The following is a 16,139-nucleotide window of genomic DNA, read 5'->3' on the forward strand; positions in this document are numbered from 1 at the left end:
CGGACGAATCTGCACTTGCACAGTACTGCCTTGTGACCGCTGTGCTAGACTGTCAGAAGCTCTGCCGTTGCCGATACACGGGATCGGCCTTACGGGCACGATCGTGCTAGTGCTTACATTCGCGTACGGCAGCCTCTTCTGCCGTGCGCTGCACCCGCGGCCTACCCATGGTGACGGCCGGGAATGCATTGCGTGATGCGCGTAATTGAATGCAGGTATATACAGTTCGGCTGGGTAGCGTGACGTTGCAGTTCCAATTGTTCTTATTGGTACAACTGCGAGTGTAAACTGTAGTGTTCCACGATACGTATGTCGTGCGCCGTTGTTCTCTTGTGTGCGCAGAAGCGCAGCCTGTTGTTTTATTGTGTGCGCAGATGCGCAAATTGTTCCACTGTGTAACTTGGCTTTCCTGCAGTGCGTTTTTGGCGCTCACGGACGAATCAGTAAGACATCGAAACTTGGCTTTATTATCTAATTATATAAACAGGCGAAATAAAAAAACATTCTGAGTTGCTACAAGCAACATCAAACATGATTGTGGTTCTGTCCTACTACATGGCACTTGCCCAATTTTCTTTTATTTTGGAACAAGTTACGTGGGACATATGGCATACCATTGTTTCACTTGTACCTACGGGTGAATAAATTTTCCTTTAACTCTGCCAACACACGCGCCCTTTGCGTCAGTGCCTTTGTATCGGCGGTGAAAGTCTAACTTCCCGCTAGGGCACCTTGAGTATCAATGTGATGGTGCTTGGCGCCACCACGGACTCTTAGCCCCCATACCGAAGCTGTCATCTGCAACGTGGCGAAAGGTTTTGAGATGAAGGGTAGAAACCATGAACGCTGGGTGTCGGGGCCATGGTCAAGCTCCGGCCGACGGGCTCTTCGTCTGTTTACCAGGCGGTGAGCCCCAGGACCTTCCTGTGAATAAGACGGCGAAACACAGGTGACTTTCTAGGAACCGTCGGCATACCCATATCGTATGAGTACTGCTTCTTCCAAAAAACCTGATCGGTCCCTGAAAAGGGGCCGTACCGAAGAAATCTCTGACAGAACTCGAAGTGACTGTTACCGCTTTCCACGTTTCCTGATTATTCACTCTCTTGTAGACAACGACTTAGTTGCGGCAATGTCCGTTTTTGCTATCGCTAGGACCCTTGCGAAACTTATAGAAAACACTATGAAGCAAAGGAACTTTCATCCGGTGATCTTCTTGTTGAAGTGTCACAGAAAGATCATTCCGACATCCTCCTCAAGCAAAAGCAGTTCGCCCACACACCATTACCTCCCACCGCAGTCTAAACACACTTCAAGGCGTTATATCAGAACGTGATCTGATCCGCGAAACAGAATCTGACCTCCTCGATGGCTTCAAAGATCAAGGTGTCATCGCCCTACGCCGCATCACCATAAGGCGAAACGGTGAAGATGTAGTGACACCCCATATCATCTTGACTTTTAATCGGTCCCGTCTACCAGATGCTGTGAAAGCAGAGTTCATCCACTGCAACGTTCGCCCATATGTCCCAAACCCGAGAAGATGCTTTAAGTGCCAAAAGTACGGACACGGATCCAGCACATGTCGCGGAAAGCTCACCTGTGCAAAATGTGGTGCTCACGAGCATCCAACCGAAAGCTGCAGTGCCACTCAAACAGAATGTCCCAACTGTCATGGGCCGCACGCTGCGTACTCGCGAACCTGTGAAATGTTCCAAAATGAGAAAAAAATCATTCAAATCAAGGTAACCGAAAACATCACATTCCCTGAAGCCCGGAAGAAGCTCTCGCTTCTCTCCGCTAGATCCTACGTTGACGCAGCGCGCCGGGGGGCCGGGCGGCGTCTGGTTACGGTGGGCACGCAGTACAGCTTTGTATGCGCGCCTTTCTCGGCCCCCCAGCAAGCAGCCATCGGCTGCACCAACCTTCCAAGTTCCAGAGGTCAACCTCTCACACACCTCCGGAACAACACAGACAATCGAGAGGGAGTCTACCTCTCATGAGAAACCCTCATCCGCTTCGGAGTCTCCGCCGGAAGCAATGGAAGTGACCCCGGGATCCTCGGTGTCTCTGACGCTGAGAGAGTCCCCCAAAGAGAGGCGGAGTTTTCTAGACCGCCTCAAACAGAAAAAACATCCTCCAGTCAAGCCGCCTAATAAAGGTGGTGACACTTGAATAACCCGCCCCCTTATTACTCGAAAAAAATGGCTGCTGAGAGCATTATACAGTGGAACTGCCGAGGGCTACTCAGGAATCTGGATGACATATAAAATACTTGCACAATAACAACCAAACATACTTTGCCTACAGGAAACACACCTAAACCCAACACGCACAAACTTTCTCAAAGAATATGCAGTATACCACAAAGACAGGCAAGGCACTGCCCACTCATTGGGTGGCGTCGCTATTATCGTGCAGAACACAATCCCCTGTCAGAGTATCACTCTAGTTACCGATTTTGAGGCAGTGGCAATACGGGCTATAACTTTTGGTAGAATAATAACTGTATGTTCACTATATATTCCTCCGCATCATCACCTCTCCGTCGAAGAACTTGAAAAACTTATTGACCAGCTCCCGGATCCATTCATGTTGGTTGGAGATTTTCAATGCACACCACCCACTATGGGGATGTTCAAGAGTTGATTCCCGAGGTGCGCTAATCGAAAAATTTCTATTGGCCTCCGGTTACTGTATATTTAATGAAAAAGAGCCAACATATTTTAATATAGCACACAATTCATACACAGCAATAGACCTTGCTATTGGCTCTCCGGTGCTCTTGGCAACCACTGAGTGGCTATAACTGATAATCTGTATGGTAGCGACCACTTTCCTGTTTCCTTAAAAAACACAGGAAACATAAATTTGTGTGTAAATAATCATAGGAAATTTAAAGAACAGGCTGCTGATTGGAAGAAGTTCCGAGAACTCTCAAAACTGCCCAGTTCATCAATCGTAGACCTACATATAGACGAATCTCAATCCATGATCACACTGCACATTCTAGAGGCTGCACAGAAATCAATCCCACAGACATCAAATAAAACACAAAACAAACGAAGAACATGGTGGAATGCGGAGTGCAAGAATGCCCGTGAAAAGCAAAACAAAGCATGGTCAAAATTCCGCAGATATCCTACAGTTGATAATCTAATAGACTTCAAGCGTGCTAAAGCAAATGGCAGGCGTATCCGACGTGCATCCAAACGAGAAAGCTGGCAGTCATTCCTTTCATCTGTAAACTCCTACACAGATGCACATAAAGTATACAACAGACTTAGAGCACTTCAAGGGCGCAGTGCTCACCCAGTGCCTTCTGGTCAGCACTGCTGGTGATACACTGGAACACCAAGCACATGCAATAGGTCAACATTTTGAATATATTTTCAGCTCAGCACATTATACAGATTCCTTCATGCGACACAAGCTAGCGGAAGAGGGGAAACCTATCCGTGATAAAAGGCCATCCATTGGAGGGTACAATAGCCCTTTCACTATGGAGGAACTGAAGGCGGATCTGGGAACATGTGGCAACTCAGCAGCAGGCCCAGACAGGATTACATATGTCATGCTGAAGCACATACATGAACACACCCTCATAACCATCCTCTTTCTGTTCAACAAGATATGGTCCTTTGGGCACCTACCCAAAGCCTGGAAAGAGGCTGTTATCATACCCATTCTTAAACAAGGAAAGAAAGCCACACTTGCAGCTAGCTACAGGCCCATTGCCTTGACTAGTTGCTTGTGCAAGGTGCTTGAAAAAATGATAAATGCACCGCCTCGTGTATTTCCTTGAATATAACGGCCTTCTTGACCAACGTCAAGCTGGATTCAGGTCTGGTCGGTCGACAACTGACCAACTTGTAGCATTTGAGTCCTATGTCAGGGATGCGTTTATCCACAAACAACACTATCTTTCTGCATTCTTTGGTCTGGAAAAAGCTTATGACACGACCTGGCGTTATGGCATTCTCCGTGATCTGCATTCTCTTGAAGTCTCGGTAAACATGCTCAATACTATAGAAAGCTACCTCTCCGAACGCACCTTCGTGGTTCGTCTTGGGAATGCTATACCGAAGCGGTTCATACAGGAGAATGGTGTCCCCCAAGGTGGCGTTCTCAGCTGCACGATTTTCATAGTTAAAGTGAACTCCCTAAGCAGTGTGTTGCCCAAAACGATCCTCCTACTCTGTTTACGTAGACTATGTCCATATCAGTTTCAAATCCGGCAACTTCGCCATCTGTGAACGGAAAATTCAGTTGGGGGTAAATAAACTCTCAAGCTGGGCAGGTGAAAGTGGGTTTAAATTCAACTGTGGAAAAACCGTCTGTTTACCTTTTTCTCAGCAGCGTGGCATTAGGCCAGACCCCAACATCACACTGAACGGGCAGACCATAACCGTTAAACAAGATCACAAATTCCTAGGTGTTGTGGTCGATAAAAAGCTCACCTTTGTTGCACATATAAAGCAGTTGCGATTGAAATGCTTCAAAGCATTGAACTTACTAAAGATCCTTTCATATCAGTCATGGGGTACAGACCGTGACTGTCTACTGAAGCTTCTGAACAGCGTTGTCCTGTCACGTATTGACTATGGCTTGGTAGTGTACGAATCAACGTCAAAGTCTGCGCTAAAGATACTTGACCCCGTGTACCACCTTGGGCTCCGTCTGGCCACTGGTGCTTTCAGAACTAGCCCAATAGCCAGCCTGTATGTAGAGGCGAACAGATGGTCACTGGAACGACGAAGGCAGTGCACAAGCATAGTGTATGCCACTACGGTGCGCTCTCGTGCAGAGCATCCATCTGGTGAACTCTTGCGGGACACAACCAACACTCAGTTGTTTTTGAGGCGACCATCAGCAACGCCACCATATCCCGTTAGAGTCGCATCACACATTGAAATCCTGCACATAACGGTCTCCAACCTCCAGGTGGTCTGCCACAAAGACACCATTGCGCCGTGGGAAATGCACGCTGTTAACTGTGATATGTCATTTCTTGAGGTGGGCAAACATGGGCATCCGCTCGCAATAAATCAGCACTTTATGCCGTTGCAGGCAAAATACAGGTGTGCCGAATATTACACTGACGCCTCTAAGTCCTCAGCTGTCGCATGTGCCGCACATGACCCTCAATTCCCCGAATCGAAAACAATGAACGAACATAAAAGCATATTTACTGCAGAATGCTGTGGCATCCTCCTTGCCGTAAGGCACATCCTACAGAAGAAACAACCAGCCTCCATCATATACACAGACTCCCTCAGTGCAGTGACTGCGTTGTCATCCGGTAAAAAGCATAAAAATCCAGTAACTAATTTCCTTCTAAAATGTGTTATGTCGGCTCACAAATCCAAACTTAAAATCACACTATGCTGGGTACGGGGCACAGCAACATAGCTGGCAATGAGGTAGCAGACAGACTTGCGCAGTCAGCTACTATCCGTACTTCTATTGACATAGATAATGTACCCTACGAGGACCTCAGGCCGCACATTAGAAACAGAATCCGTAGGCAATGGCAAGAAGACTGGGATGCAGCAATTGAAAACAAATTGCACACAATAAAGCCCATAGTAGGAAGATATGCTGCCGAGAAACGCGACAGATATAAAGAGGTTGCACTATGCAGGCATAGAATAGGACACACACATGCAACACATTCACATCTGTTAAAGTTCTCCAGCACCGCACTGTCCAAAATGTGGTGATCGACTGTACGTCATTCATATTCTAATCATGTGCAAGGGGCTAGAACCAGACAGGAGACGTCACTTCCCAGAACTGTACAGAAATCAAATGCCTCCGCACCCGTCCTTCTTTCTCGGCGACTACCAAATGTTTTCACTAAAAAAAAGTTTTTAAGTTTTTATCGAGTGTAGGCTTTCTACGTGCAATTTCATATTTCCATTGAACTCAGCCTTGTCTCATTCCCGAGGAAATGGCTGAGATTTTTGATCTCACATGTCAGGCGCCCCGAACTCCTTGCCCTGACAAGGACTGTTGCTGAGGCTGCGTGACCTTGTAAATGTCATACGCTTTGCCCATAATCATCAAATGTAATCATAGCTCAATTATTTTAGGTCCTATACACCACTGTTTCTTATCCTTCTCTTTTACTGCTTACTAACCTGAGTCGACCATCAACCTTGTGTTTGGCGCTCTTTTGCCACAGTTGCCCTTACGCCATCAAAATCTACCACTAACTGAAAGTCTAACTTCCTACCACCAACCGCTCACCACAAAAACGGCTGAAAGAGTGCTGTCGTGTCAGAAAGTTATTCACTCTAAAATCACTCGTTCTTGCATTAAAAACGTTCTTTTACGTTTTTACCACACTCATTTGTCCCCTATTTTTCAATGCCAATGCTTAACTTTAATTCCGCGGTGCTTAAGCGACAATGGTGTCCTGTTGCTGACCTACCTGCAGAGGTCGCAGGTTCAAATGGTGGATGCAGGGGCCGCACATCAATTGGGGTTTAATGCAAAAAAGGTAGTGTATTTTGCTTCACGAGCACGCTGAAAAACTCCCGGTCGTCGGAATTAAACCATGTAGTCATTTCCACTAAGCCACCTCTTATAGCACGTGTATTGCTTTTGGTGTTGAACACATATACTTTCTTTTACAGCGAAGCTGTATATGGCTAGGCTACCGGAATGTTTTTCGCGTTAGCACTTATTGTTTCTTTATTGAAGATTATGCATTTTAATTTCTCGTGATAACAATGTCCACCTCCACGACTAATACATCTCAATGGCTAGGATTTTCTATTTGCCACAGACGTTTTTTTTTTTAATTCTGCGTGGTCTGAATAAAACATCCTGTGTATAGAACTTTCTATTTCGGCTTAAGTACGCCCCTGTATGCACTGTTGCGCTTGGGCGGAAAAACGCAAACTCTGCTACTGTAGTCAGGGCTATTTCTAGCAGATATTCGCGCGGGCTCACAGCAGTTCAGTGGGCAAACTAATGACCGAAAGGGAACTCTTGCTGGAAAGGTCGATACGAGCAACTGCAGTGGTGCATGTAGGTATTCAATATTTTCTTTGCCACCAACAATAGCCAGAAATTTGAAGCCACATACATCTTCACATACAACTTCGTCAGGCCGAAACTCATAAATCGTCATTCAGTGGTGGATACACTACTGGTTCCATCGCATATACCCAGTCGGTAAATGGCATATTCTTCTATGTGCTCAACTCTTTGGGGTCTTTTATTATAAACTCTTAGCTCTCTAAATAACCGCAAACAAGTAACTGGACATTGATGGCATATCAAGGTGCGGTGCTAATGTCTAAAAAAACACACTACATGTGCCACGCCAAGCCAAAGAATTACAAAATATTGCGGTTGGTTCTTGCGGGGGAAAACACCGCGTCCTACGTTAACCAGTTGGAAAACAAGCCGTGAGACTTGCAAGAAGACACGGCCTATCAAGAACAGTAGGTGGCAGTCGAAATGTGCAAGTAGGCAGACTCAACCTATTCCAAAAACAAAAACCGAAGCGAGCAAGCTTCGTCATTCGCCGAAAAACGGTCAAAGTTTCGCACAAATGGTGCCGAAAGTTCGCAATGTTTAGTGCTGTGAAATAACGATTCATGCATAAACGGATAGTTGTCAATTGACTCTTTCGCAAGTTAATTGAACAACACGTTTTTCGTTTCTGTTCCAATTACCAAGATCTGGCACTCCTCCTGACACTGACAGAGACCAACGCTTTATGAAATAGAATGTAGTAAAAGAAGGAATAAAATATCAGACGAGCGAGAAATAATGTATCATTGTTTCTTCCACTCAAAGGAGTAACTGGGAAAAATTCACCAAATTGAGAAAAAAAGCTTGGGCGACCTGCCATCTCAATTCACACATTGAAGCACTCTTGCACAAATCGCGCACAAAACTTATTGAGTTCCGTAATGTTAAGAGGCGTCACACTGTGGGTGAGTTATGCCTTCAGTTGCATTGTTGTTGCCTCTTTTTTAGTAGATTTTTAAAACATCATTCATACCTTACACAACAATTTCGTCTGTCCAGTTGGGTTACCTTAAGATATGGACATTACTTGAGCTAGAAATTGCAATGACCAGGTGGCTGATTAAAAAAAAATATAACTCACGTTTTATTTCTTCACTTTAGTGCATTGTGGCAATTGTAAAATTAAAGTCTAGCAGTTGTGAGATCACGCTTGTTTAGCGGAAATCGAAAGACTCGCGCTACTTTCCAGAAGTGCTGAAATCATGCATCAAGTAATTCGGGATGATCTTCACTGTAACTCCACTGCATGCTTTAGCAGAAATCAGGGACGGAATCTCAAAGGTGGTGCTAGTCTTAGGATTTGCACACATATTTTCACTGACGCTCGGCTTCAGTATCGCAATCACCACATGTGCTCTTTAGTGCATGAATATTTAGTGCATGAATAGGCCTGCGGGAGGCTGTGGATTCGATTCCCACCGCCGCCGGGCACCCACTGGTTCAAAAGGGTACAAGCGTACCCCGGCCTGGCGTTCGGCTTCCTTCAGGGGTGATACGCTTGGGAAAGGAGCCTGCGCCCTGAATTCCCGTCGAAACCAACGTGAGCACAGTGCTAACAAAAATAGAGCGACTATTTTTGTTAGCGACCTGGACGTCGCGATTTTTTCCGTAACGTCTCCCTCTTCGGATAATCCCCATGATCAGGCCAAATGGTGCTTGAAGCTTCTTGCGATATTTGTTACAACCAGAAATATGATGTGCTGAAACCCGCGTGCATACAAATAGTGTGAGTATTTTTCAGCCTTCGTATTCGCTTTTTTTTTTCAAGCATTTTCCCAACGGCGCCTTTTTTGGGTGTACGATGCTTTAAATAATGTGTCTTGAAGGTGCGTTAATTAAAACCACCATCAGACCCTCCTAACATGCGATGCAGATCATCAAAATAAAAACGCGTCTCACTGCCAAGCAAAACTTACTATTGTTCCTGCTCCAGTAGCTGTTCAAGCCGTAGAAGACACGGTCGAGTATTTGTGCTTGTTAGTCAGGACAACACATTTTATCACTGTTACCCTCTATTTCCATTGCTCATTTTGTCCTTAGAACCACCATTTTCATTGTGCGTTTGTTGCGCATAATGCTCCTAACGATGCCACCTGCTCTGTGTAGCGTCGTTTCTATTTTTGTTTGCAGAATTGAGATAACGTTTAGGTTATCAGAGCGCGTCTAATCTTTCAGGACAGAAATTGATTTGTACGTTTCCTTGCTGGTGGCATTCGTAACGCAGCATTCAATTATCAAGACGGAGTGCTCTCTTTCAAATAGTACGAGGCAATCCGACTTTAATTGTGTGTGAAGATACTATCTCTTATCGGGCCCTGTTATCGGCCGTGATGTCCACCTCATCATTCTTGAGCGTGGCAGCCACTCCATCACCGGACGTGCGTGTCGCAAGGGTGGCTAAAAGCACAGATATATCTTTAAGGCGAAGCTTGAACTAGCATCCTCCCTAAGCAAATGCATGGGAAGTTTTTACGGTTCACCTTACAAAACTGCAGAAGTGATTTAAAAAAGAGAAGGTTTTTCTAGCATTCAAAAGTAAAAACTGAGTAAATATGTGGCTCTTTTTTCGGCTTCCCTTTCGAGTGTTTTTAGCAACAAATATGAGAGAGGCCGCAAAACGTGCAGCAACTACATATTTGTGTCGATATCGTCAACAAAACAACACCTACGCATTTACAGGAACAAATCAAGCAGTGAAAGAGCAGCTCGCATATAATATAGCTAACGTTATTAGAGCTATAAGTGTGGCTCTGAGAAAGGCAAAGTCAACGAATAAATAAAAATCATAGACGTTTTTTCTCTGCAATACATTCCTAAATATACTTGCCTTCTACATATTTTTCAGCTTTCTTTTCATTTGGAAGTTGATGTGCTGTAAAATCAATGCTTGAATTTTTTAAACTCTCGTACATTTACTAGTTCTTGCGCATACAGTTATAACGTCTAAGAGTTTTCTGAGCGCACCAGAATAGTAAAAATAGCAAGAAGTAGCCAAAACGTGATTCAAACTTTGTTTTTCAGTGGCATACTATTGGCAAGATGTTTGCATTTTTAGGTAAATAAATTCTTATATCGAAAATTTCAGTCCGGAGCGAGAACTTGACGTACACGAGATTACCAGGTGAGGTGACAAATACAGGGTATTTCCGAAAAGTAATGTCATTGAGTCGATTAAAAACTATTTATTGATTAGACCAGTACAACACATTAAATGGCTTCAAAATAGGCTCCTCCTGCGTCGATACATCGCTTTCACCGAGATTTCCAGGCATCGAAAGCGTCACGACAGGCCTCTTCCTGAATGCCCTTTAGAGCCTTGGTGCAATCCTTTGTGACTTTGTAAACTGTCCAGAAATTATGTCCTTTCATGGGATATTTCAAGCACAGAAACAAAAAGGAGTCTGGGGGAGCCACGTCAGGACTGTATGGCGGCTGGGGAACAGCTGGCACCTTTTAATCGACCAGGAAGCTGTTCACGAGGAAGGCGGTGTGGGCTGGCGCATTGTCATGGGGAAGATTCCAATCTACTGCGATGTCAGGCCGGACGCGATGAACCCTTAGTGTGAGTTTCTTGAGCACTTCCACGTAACATTTTGCCTTGACGGTTGTGCCATGTGGTACAAACTCATGGTGCAGGAAGCCCGTGATGTCAAAGAACACAATGAGCATGGTCTTGATCTTTAACTTGCTCATTCTGACCTTCTTGCGGGGAGCGGCCCTAGAGGTGTGCCACTCGGAACTTTGCCTTATTGTTTCGGCGTTGTATTCACATGCGAAAGACTCGTTACCTGTGAATAGATTGTCTAAAAAGTGGGGGTCACTTTCACACAAGTCCCAAAGTTCTTGGCACGTTACAACTCTAAGCGATTTTTGGTCTGCTGTTAGCACATTGGGCAGAATCTTGGCGCAGACTTTTCGCATCTGCAAATTATTCGTCAAAATCTCGTAAATGGTACTTTTTGGAATGTTTAATGTCTGTGGTACTAAAGGGACACTCAAACGATGGTCTGAGTCCGAAAGATCTCTCACACGCGTCACATTTTCATTGGGGACGGTCGTAGACGGGAGCCCATTTTATCGCCCTTGGAATTTATACGGAACCTCGCGGCAACGACGACGAGAACGATGACGACGACGGCAGAAAACCGCTTGGAGTGACCATATAGTAGCTACCACAATAAAAAAAAGAAGTTTTCAGTGTTCCACTCAAAGCTGCTGACACGATTGTCAATAGAACGTCTATTCTCGTGCAGGAGAACGGTTCTATGCCTTTGCGGCTTTAAAAAAATTAAAGATGACGCAATTACAAATGCAATACTTTTGAAGTCAGTGAAGTTGCATTGAGCCACTACTCGGTGATCTTTTATTAAGTTTGCCGCAACAGAAGACGCATGATGTGTGAAATACAAGTGAAGGCAGAAATGTGGAGAAGACATAATAATTCAAGAGTTGTCGGCTGCATTTATTCATTCTCATATGTATTACTGTTGGCTTGTATAGGTTACCACTGTTTATACGAACCTCAGAAAAGTAATAATACCGCAGAAAGAAGCAGCTAGAACAACTATGAATAAGCCTATAATATCTAAAAATATTTTAATTCGGCCAGTTTAGTTTCCTACCTATATATCAGCTGTATAAAAAAAAAAACATCAGCCGGTCTAAAACTCGGAAGCTTGCTATGTACTTGGGATATTTTAGAAGTTCCCTTGTGAAACGTTTGCTAAACTCAGGCTTCGTCAACTTATATTTGAATGTATTACCGCAAGCAACGATCACTTTAACTGAGTTCAATAAATCATAAGCATAGTTTGAGCAATCTGTTGCGAGACAGTTATCTTTGAAGAAGTACACAGGTGTATTCCAGAGTAGCATGTGGAGCTTTGCGGTAATAACAGACCAGACAATGACTGAATGCTCCAGGTGCCTGTCTGTTTCCATAAAATAAACGAAAAAAAAAAAAAACGTCGACTCTAACGTTGAGTTTCTTGCGAAAAGAGATACGCCTTGCCAAAAGCAAAGAAAACTAGCTTCACATAGCGAACACAATATGTAGGAACCGGTGTAGTCGTTCTCATTTGCACGTTGACATCTGCAGGACGTGCCGCCTGTATGAAGAATCGGCATATTTCCTTCTATTTTGCACGCACTTTTGCAGAACCACTCATGAAGAACCACTGCTTGTTGACACATCTGCACACTGCCGCTTTATTTTTTCAGTCATATTTCTTTTTTTCGAGTGCCCTCTTCTGCATCCTCTAGCGTTGCTGTAGTCAGTAAGGCCTCACATGAAGCAGAACACAATCGCACGAGGTCGTTTGCATATGTCGAAAAGCAGACACGCCGAATGATGGGAGAAAGGTGGTTCTTTCGCCGCCAGATGGAGACCGGGTCCCGACGAGACAACAATGGCCGCTGTCTGGTCACCGACGCCTGCCTTCAGCCCGGCCCGTCGCGGAGACAGAAGCATGATAGGGTCTGCGAACCGCAAATCGCGAGGAGGCAAGCGGCCGAAAATACCGTTAGAACGACACGCGAGAGGCAACTGTTGTTTAAAATAATTTGTTACCGCGGAGGGCTTGACAGCGCGGAATGCCGTCAGCCCGTCACTGCGTTTCACCCTTGCGTTTCCGTTTTAAAGACGTCCCGCTGAGGAACAGATCTCGAAATGTACGCTAGATTCTTCTTTCCACGCAGGCTACTTTCTTGGTATTTCTTAAGTGTGCATTTTCGCATCCACTGAGTCACGCAATTACGTGACAGCTGGGGTTGAGCACCGGGTCCTGTAATAAGCTCGCGACAGCTGACACAGCGGGGCCACCAACCGTGTGTTCTAAAATAGGGTTGCCGCCAGTGCAGCTTCGAGTGTCGAATTATGTGGTTACCAGCAGTTACCACTGAGCAGCATACCACGTGGCGGAGACACCAGAGTTTCATCATGTATTAATCCCGTAGCACATGGTGATACACAAAGAGCAACTACTATGTTCTAATCATATAGAATCAACACAAAGAAAATAAGCAGATACTTACCTAGAATCTGTGTGATGTACACCAATGAAATTCATACCTGCTGGAACAGTTGACACATAATTCGCGTTTGAAAATACTTACACTTGGCATATAGCACGTCCGTCTGAAAATGCTTACACATGAAAGCAGTGCACAAAATTGGCATAAAGGTTTGTTGGTTCATTTCCAGTCTGCTTAGATGTTTTGATCGAGGAAGCAATTCTGCTGGTTCTGTAAAGTAAGCATAGAGTGTTGGACTATATTATCATCATAATCAACCTATATTTATGTCCACTGCAGGACGAAGGCCTCTCCCTGTGATCTCCAATTATCTCCCGCCTTCAAATTTCCTAACTTAAACACCCCACCTAGTTTTCTGCCGTCCTCGACTGCGCTTCCCTTCTCTTAATATCCATTCTGTAACTTTAATGGTCCACCGGGTATCCATCCTACGCATTACATGGCCTGCCCACTATAAAAGACACGGCATTTCGTAATGAGTTGTTTTGGTAAAAAAAGCAGAAAGTTGCTTCATTCAGAGAAAGCAAGTTTGGGGGCAAAGTATACCATGTTCGTAGGGAGCATACGGCTCATTAGCACCATGAATATGAAAATTATATGCAGAAACAAATATACCAGCTGTTTCTATGTCGTACATAGTACGGGGTCAGTCATCTTCTAAGAGACACGCACGATCTGTCTGGCACGATCAACAACAAGCAACGCTTAGAGGAAAACAAAGATGTTTTTTTTATTCCGCTTGCGTCAAGCGCCTTAAAGAAAACGCAAAGAAAAATTCCATGTAAAAAGAAGCCCAGCTGAAATGTTGAAGTTAGCATTTGGTAAATCAAGGATGACATCCTTAACTATTTAAAAACTTGTAATAATTCCTGCTGCGAGAAATATACCTGATTTATTTTACGAAAGTTCCAAGTTTTTTCAATGGTTGCGATGCTTTTTTACAAGTTTTCGCTGATTAAAACGTCTGTCTGGTGGTTATAGAATATACCAGAAAATGGCGCCCGTAACTGCACAGAGTATAACATGAAATACCGGGCAATTTCGGCCTATAAAATCGCAACTATGCGTTTCGTTAGAGAAGTGAAGCTTTTTTGGATACTCTCGGCATAAAGAAAGCTTTTTTCTTGTTTTAGTTTTTTCGGAAGAAAGAAAAGCACATGCACTAAGGCGTTAAAGGACTATGTCGTTACGTTAAAAGCATAGCGCGTGAACATTGTTGGCCACTAATACGCGCAAACTGAGGTTAACGGTACCAGTGGGATGACATATTATGAAAGAAAGAATTATGAGGTGTGTTTTTTTTTGTTTTCGTTTTTTTTTATACGTCAAAGCATTGCAATGCAAGGCTTAGCTCGAGCTGCTTGGCTACGTTGACATATTGGCGCTACGCAATATGAGAGCTAACTACTTTTCTAAAGTCAAAAGACCCTCCTTGCAGCACCTGGCGTCTCACGATGCTAGTAGTGTTCGCGGAGCGCCGCTTGCGACGTTGCGGCCTCACACTTATATGATGCGTGTCATTTGTTGGTAGCATGTTTAATGGGAGAAATATTGTAATTAGTAGATGTTTAGCTAAATACTTTACGGCAGATAGTGCAATTTACGAAGTGAAGGCTGTAGATTCTTTTTTTGTATCGGAGTATTCACATCGCCTTGGTGGCATTACAGTGGAGGTATATAGTCAGCCGTAATAACTAAGAGAACCAGCTGAAGTATCAGCTGAGAACCAGCTGAGAACCAGCTGAGCCCCCCTGCATTACGCAGGACAAACAATACAGTCGACAAACACTCATTTGGTAACTAGCAAACATTAAACGGAATAGTACTGAACACCTTGGCCATAATAACAACGTGCAATAAAATGGGAGAAATCATATTTAACAAACGCTCACAAAAAATTCAGTGCCATTCCACTCTGTGAAGGTGGATGACCAGTGAAGCTGTGTATGTGGTGATTGACAGTTACTCCGGCGAAACGTTCCAAGTTTGCGGGATCGGGGCAACATGAACGGTTCGCATTTCTTTCCGCCTCGCGGTCCTGGCGGGCAGCACGCTTACGCTAGGCGTCCGCGGCCCGCTCATCGTCGGTGGTCTCCTACTGCCGCCGCCGCTCCCATTCCCTTTTCTGTTCACGCCGTCGTTGTGTGTAGACACGCTAGCTGTTCTTCTTCAGACCATACAACACGCGGCCTGCCAATCTCACAGTCAGAGCAGAGCTGAGGAAAGGAGCCTACGTAAAGAGTGACGTCAGGAGACAGGAGACACTCAGATTGGTAGGCACTAATTTGAATATGCGGGATGGCCTACACGTGTAGGGTGCGAACGTAGACATAGCCGACGTGGGTCGAAGTGTAGTGTCTGTTCTTATCAGCTTAATATCTGATACGGGTTGTATTTGGATCCAAGATATTAAGCTTATTTTTGCATGCTGGTGGAGTACTTGAAGCCTGCTTCACCTCCGCCGCGGGTCGGCCCCGTATTGCACTATGTTCGGGATTGGCCCACAATTTTGGTCGAGAGACATCGATCCAACGGAAACTAGCCATATACAGCTTCTCTGTAAAAAATTACACAGCTGTAGTACCAAAATCATTATAGAGATAAAAATTACGAAAAGTTACAAAAATGAACAAAACTTGTGAACATTACCATGCACTGTGGCAATCGATGTTATGCGAATCATTTGGCAGGCACCTGGCTATCATCATTGCCGGGGAGCGCTACCAGGTTAACCAGCATGTTCGTGTAAATTGAGTTGTTGCGTGTGTCGGTCGCAAGAGTATTGGTTTATGACGACGGCAATATGACTGCGACCATGTCGAAGACGACTGTATGGTGCCAACGGCATGACTTCTACGCCAGTCGTTTAACACGCGCTTACAACACGCTATTTTTTTTTAGTTTCTACATAGACAATGGACGAGCGTGAATGAGAGAAACATAGATTGCGACGTCATCAGCACTACGTGCTGTGCAATCGTAAGTACCTGTGACTACGTCATGCGGGGTATGTTAAAACGACGATAATAAATGTTAAGCATAATTAATTTGGGCGA

General features: G+C 44.6%; 1 pseudogene; it reads left to right on the forward strand.

Annotated features, from left to right (window-relative positions):
- Positions 1–15,413: 15,413 nt before the first annotated feature.
- LOC119457159 (U2 spliceosomal RNA) lies at positions 15,414–15,593 on the forward strand (annotated as a pseudogene).
- Positions 15,594–16,139: the final 546 nt, after the last annotated feature.

Source organism: Dermacentor silvarum, chromosome 6 (assembly GCF_013339745.2).
Source record: "Dermacentor silvarum isolate Dsil-2018 chromosome 6, BIME_Dsil_1.4, whole genome shotgun sequence".
In the NCBI taxonomy this organism is placed as follows: Eukaryota; Metazoa; Arthropoda; class Arachnida; order Ixodida; family Ixodidae; genus Dermacentor; species Dermacentor silvarum.